The sequence below is a fragment of the Empidonax traillii genome, unplaced genomic scaffold (assembly GCF_003031625.1).
Source record: "Empidonax traillii isolate 1590-97213 ecotype Southwest subspecies unplaced genomic scaffold, ASM303162v1 scaffold477:size924519, whole genome shotgun sequence".
Lineage (NCBI taxonomy): Eukaryota > Metazoa > Chordata > Aves > Passeriformes > Tyrannidae > Empidonax > Empidonax traillii.
The window spans coordinates 366,306-372,626 of record NW_020955670.1 but is presented as its reverse complement, the minus strand read 5'-3'; the positions used below and the strand labels follow the sequence as shown (position 1 = coordinate 372,626).

The following is a 6,321-nucleotide window of genomic DNA, read 5'->3' as shown; positions in this document are numbered from 1 at the left end:
AGGCTTAGAGGTGACCTCATCACTCTCTTCAACTACCTGAAGGGAGGTTATAGCCAGGTGGGGCTTGGTCTCTTCTCCCAGGCAACCAACAATAGGACAAGGGGACATGGGCTCAAGCTCTGCCAGGGGAGGTTTAGGTTAGATGTTAGGAAGAAATTCTTTACAGAGAGGGTAATCAGGCATTGGAACGGCCTACCCAGAGAGGTGGTAGATTCACCATCCCTGGAGGTTTTTAAGCAGAGATTGGATGTGGCCCTTAGTGCCATGATATAGTAATTGGAGTTGGATCAGGGGTTGGACTTGATGATCTTGGAGGTCTTTTCCAACCCAATCTATTCTATGATTCTGTGATTCTATGACTACAATGAGGTCTCCCCTCAGTCTCGTCATCTCCAGGCTGAACAGATCAAGTGACCTCAGCCATTCTTCATACAGCTTCCCCTCAAGGCCCTGCACCATTCTCATGACCCACCTTTGGACACTCTCAATCTGTTTTATATTTTGGCACCCAAAACTGCACACAATATTCAAGGTGAAGCCACACCAGGGCAGAGCAGAGTGGGACAATCCCCTCTCTCAACCAGCTGGCAATGCTGTGCCCGATGTCCCTCAGGACACAGTTGGCCCTCCTGGCTGCCAGGGTACTGTTGACTAGAATAACAGTATCACTGAACTCGGTGTCTCTCTACTAAGAGAAAATACCTATTAACCACCACCACCAAAGATATGTCTATGGAAATATATCTGTAGATTAGATACAGATATATAAATACATTTTTAAAGGGTTTCTTCTGGCTGTACTTAAATAAAAGCCATATAGCAAAATCAACTCTCATTGCAGTTTGACTGCTCTTTTAGAGAAACAGAAATGCTGTTCTGGAAAAATGTTTCTAGTTACTTCGTTTACAATAAAATCACTTATTCACGGAGGCAAGTTTTAAAGCATTATTACAGAAAGGTGGAATAAATCTTGCTCCTTCCAATGCCTCTTTGATTCTCTCAATGTCTTCCTGAAGCACTGTCCAATTTGCCATTTCATCCAATTAAAATCACCCTGTCAGAACAGCAGTTCAACTACAACACATTCAACTATTACACGTTTGTTTTTATTGCCAGAATCTTGTAACCATACCTGATTTCGAAACTCCTCATTATTTATGTCACTGCAATTGAGTCAGTTGCCAACAGATTCTTTGGAAGAGGGAGCAAAGAACAATTTTTTTTCTAAATAGGCCATCTTGGACTTTTGTTATTGCTTAAGCCAAATTTGAGCTTTCAGAGTTGAGCTAAGTACAGGAAGTCTTGCCTTCTCTAAGGCTGCATGTTCCTAGTTTGCTCCAATTTTCCTTACTCTGGCCTCCAGGTGAGTGGGAAACTGCTCAAGGAGCTGATGCAGCAATCCAGCAGACAAGCAAAAGGGAAGACATCAACTTTCAGCCACAGTGGCTTCTAGAAGTGCATGAGCACTGGCACAAGGGGCAGTGAGAAGACCATCAAAACCTTCTGCAGAAACAAAACCTAAGTGTTTTGCCTCCTTATAACATCAGCATTGATTCAAGAGGGGCTAGAAAAGTCAAGAAAACCATCTTGAGTGACCCTGGTCTAAAATACACTGTTCATATCTGCACAGTAGTAGTTCTAATGTACCGAGCTAGATGAAACAGTGTTTCCACAGCAGCCCTTGCTGCAAAATTCCCAAATACCAGCAAGTCTGGGCATAGCTTTAAGAAACAGTATTTTGCAGCTGTGGTTTTTTTGAATTAGTGAGACCAAGGTTAGTGTGATGGAATGTAAATTGTAACAGTTTAAGTTTTAGAGTTACCTAAAAAACACTGAGCGAGATAATTTTAGCAGTGCTCAAATATTTCCTTCAGAGCCTCTTCGATTAATGCTCTGAAGCACTGGCTTCTTCTCTTCCTAGGGTCTCTACTTCCCCATTTATTTTTCAACTCTTGCATGAATGCTAAACTTGAATACAATGTAGTCTTTTGAAATTAGTGATAAACGTCTCTAGCTCTAGGGATCCATATTAATGTGCTGAACTATCCTAGAAGAGGGGACAAAAATCCTCTCTGACATTTTGACTGGAAGCCATAAAACCATACTATACTGTATTCATTTCCACTAATAAACAAACTTATAGGGGGAGCACACCCCTGAACCACTAAGAGATTTTAATCTCTTTCTGTAAACTGATCCAGCTGATCTGTCTGATCCATTAACCATGCAAAAATCTTCTGAGTTATTTTAAATCCTGATCTCCAAGGTTTTCTTTACAATTTTTTGAAAAGAAACTAAACTGGTTCAAAAGCTAGTAGACAATCTTAAAAGTAAGCTGCTAAAACAAATTCTCTGTGCTTACAAAAATATTCCTCTGTTCGCATACATATCATGATTTACTGCTACTTGCAAACAACCTTTTTTGTTCAGAGAATGCAAGAGAAACATAATTCATGTTTACATGTAGATTACACTCAAATATTTCAATAAACAGAATACACTTTGTCATTCTCTTGTTTGAGAAATCAGCGATAACACCAACTATAGTGATAGCATCAGATCTAAATCAGAAAATCATTCTTACTAATGGCAATGTGCTTGGTGCTTTGGAATAACTCATAAAGCAGGGCAAAAACTGGAATGGCCAAAATGAGGCACATCTCACTAAGAAAAGCTTAGAGAGAAATGAAAGAAAGGGAAGTTGATATGGGCTATTACAACCGAAGTGTAACTTACACATTTTAACACACGAAGCTCACAGTTAGAACACACTGATCACAGCTCCCAGACACTCCCATGCACATCCTGCGGCCTTTATGTCAGCATGAACTTGCAGATTCTGGTCATCCTTTTAATAGATGTCACAGTACCACACCAGATCACAACAAAACCACCACTTTTGAAAATATTTTACATGGTTAATCATGCAACTACAAAGGAAACCCTCCAAAAACTTTTGGGGTGTGTGAAAATTTCTGAATTCAAAAGACAGACTACAATTATAGACTAATAAGATCTTCATCACAAACTTTTATTTAAGTGCATGAGGAGGCAAGTTCAGTTTCTCCAAGTCAGCTAGAACAGAAGGATAACACAAAGCAGCCAGCAGAATTCGTATGTAAACATGTCTTCCAGTCAACGGACACTCAGTTAAAAGGGTTTCCCAGCAATGTCATATAAATGTTCAACCATGGATTGCTGCATCCATATAAGGCAAAGTAGCCAGTGTGTCTGATTAAATAGGTAGTGTAAAATCTGTGCAATTCCTTGAGTCCTGCAACATATTGAGAAAGCAATGATTCTATGAGAACACACATCACAGAAACTTCTCTGCTCTTAAGTCTCTCTTCTGTTGTTAGGTAAGGAGGCTGGGTATCTCAATGTAGACACAATCACAGAATTGCTGAGGTTGAAAAAAAACCCTCTAGGATCATCAAGTCCAACTGCAAAAAATGACAACAGCTATATGGAAAGGGAAAAGAAAGGTACTGGAAGCCAGGAATGGTATCAGTAATCCAGGACTAGAAGAGGACAGAGACAAAACAAGAAAAAAAACACCAACCAAGTAATCAGAAAAATAACAAACAGAAGACTAGGACCTGAGTGATTAAATATAAGGATGTAAGAGGAAAGGGGGAGAGAAAGGAAAGGGTGTGTAACTGGGCTAGAAAATAGAAACCAGCAGAGTGAAGAAAAATGCTGAGATGAAGAAATGTCATGTTTGAAGAGGAACAACTGGGGAAGAGGGAGAAGGCAAAAATGAAGAAGCAGGAGTAGTAAAGATGGAAGAAAACAACCTGAAAATTTCTGACAAAAAATTCATTCTTTCAATGGGACAGTCTATAACAGAACACAAAATTTTAGGAAAACATTTTTCTATTTTTGCTATCAAATGTCTATAAAGTCTACCAACAAACTCTCTCCCATAAAGTACTGACCACCTGCTGTCAGAGCAATGCAAGTAACAGTTTCCAATGGGATCTGAAAGGGTTGTCCCCATGCGAGAACACACTTTGCTCTCACAAGTAGCTTTGAAAACCTAAGGAAGTACACCCAAAACTGTTAAAAGCACATTAATCTCAATGTATTTGAGCCTTGAAGCAGCTTCTGATCTCCGTTCAGCCTTCAGGCACCAATATTCCAGTTCTAGGTGTAATCACAGAATGGTATTTCCTGTTTCCAAAGGAATTCTATACTGTATTTGGGACTTCAGTGAGGTTTGAGTGATTTGGATAAGAATTACTGTAGAGAAGGCTGCTTTCTGTAAAACCTTCACTTACTGCAGATGTTGGAAGGGGCAAACAAGCCCAGAACAACTCTGGTCTTTCACACCAGAAAGTGAAGCCACTTTAAGTACCCTTAAGTGAAAAATGACTTCAGGGAAGGTAGAAATTTTCAAATATAGTAGAAAATTTAAAAGATACTATTGGTTCTAATCACAGTGGGCACTGTATGCCTCAAAGAGTACAATTAGAATAAAACCCACTGAGTATTTGTGAGCACTGGGCACTGTGTTGCCAGTGGAAAATAATCCTTTGCTTTCAACATGAAGTTTCAAGACTGTGCAATGAGTAAGACAGATGGCAACATACGTAAAATATTGAACAGCAACTCACAGCAAGTCAGATTCCTCCTGATTGTGATGCCAGCCCTGATGGGGAAAGTTGACAATGACCTTACATCCCACATATAACTAAAGCTGAATGAGAGAAGACTGCACAACCAAGTCTTAATTACCATTTTCTGGCATTGGTGCTTCCTATTTTTGCAATGCTAATCAGAAGAATTAGTTTATTTTCAAATAAGCTACGAATGGGGTTGTGCAAACTTCTATTACTACCCCACGCACAACCAAGTCTCTGCAAGTGAGTGAGTATACAGAGCATGTGAACAGAGATAAGGTTTACGAAAAGCCACAAAAGTATGACATACACCACTAAGTATTCGGCAGATACAAACAGCAGTAAAAGTCTGCATGGGAACCAAAGAGGAAGTGAAGACTGAACTAAACTGTGCCTGATTAAAAAGAAATGAATCATGAAATTATACAGTTATTAAGGTTATGACAATAAGTCCACCCATTCTGCAGTAACAAAGTGATTTAAAAAAAAAAAATCTACAACAATAAAAAGCATCACTCAACTAAGTTTACAGGAACTCAGTAATATAAATATAAAAGATAACAGCACCATGCTAGGGAAGCTAAAGCATAACAGGATAGGTTATTATTTTTTACAGTGAGGGAGGTGAGACTATGGAATAGGTTATCCAGAAAAGCTGTGGATGCTCCCTCCCTCTTAACTGTTCAAGGTCACATTGGATGGGCTGTGAGCAATCTAATTTAGTGGAAAGTGTCCCTGCCCATGGCAGGGGGGCTGGACTAGATGTTCTTCAAGGTCCATTCCACTCTATGAATCTATAGATGAACAAGTTTGAGGGTTGAAAATACACCAGTGACGACTGGTAGGTGCTCTTTGCACTTTCTTCTATAGCCATGACATATATATATATATATGTACATATATAAACACACACTTTGAAGATAGACAGATAGATAGATATACCTAAAAGAGAATGCACCCATGTATCAAATAAAAATACGTTTACAAAAACGTCTTGCTTCAGTTGACGTACTTTAGACTCCATGTAACCATAACATTTTCCTAATAGTTGTAATAGCTGTGTCAGTATTAATTCCACATGGGAAAACATTTCACACACTGGTCAGGTGCATCAAAAGCTTCTGAACTGGAGTGATGACCAGGACATGCTACAAGTGGGCAGCATCTGCTACAACTGAGATAGTTGTATGGACAGAAGTATGACAAAACCATAGAAATTTCTTTCGGTATTACTGTGGAGAGCAAGAAAATTATTTTCTTTTATTGAACTTCAGAATAGGGTGGTTCATAAATCAACTGTGAAAATACTGGCTCCTAGGCAATGTGCCAAGTTAGACATTTGCTTGGGAAAGTATTCTGCACTAGTAGGTCCCAGCAGAATACTGGCTGAATTTATTTGAAAATAGTAATATAATAGAGGGGTTTGGTTAAGTTTGCTGCATCTTTCAGGTCCTTACCCCAAAATCAAGCTATGCATCTACAGTAGCAGTACAATGATCTCTACTACAAACATCCATTTAATCAGTTTTATTTCTTGCAGAACTACATATGTAAAGAAGCTTACTGTGTACAAAGGTCTCATCTCATACCTTTTATACCTGCTTGAAACCATCCTGGAGGAGTCCTAAAAGAAACAAAAAGGAAAAACTAATTAATATTTTTCTTATATTAATACTGCCAAAATACTTCACTGCTCCAT

At 38.9% G+C, this 6,321-nt stretch overlaps 1 protein-coding gene across 1 annotated transcript in view; it reads right to left on the bottom strand.

Annotated features, from left to right (window-relative positions):
- Positions 1-6,321, bottom strand: part of PAWR (pro-apoptotic WT1 regulator) — a 78,698-nt gene that overhangs the window by 11,506 nt on the left and 60,871 nt on the right. The window lies entirely within an intron of this gene.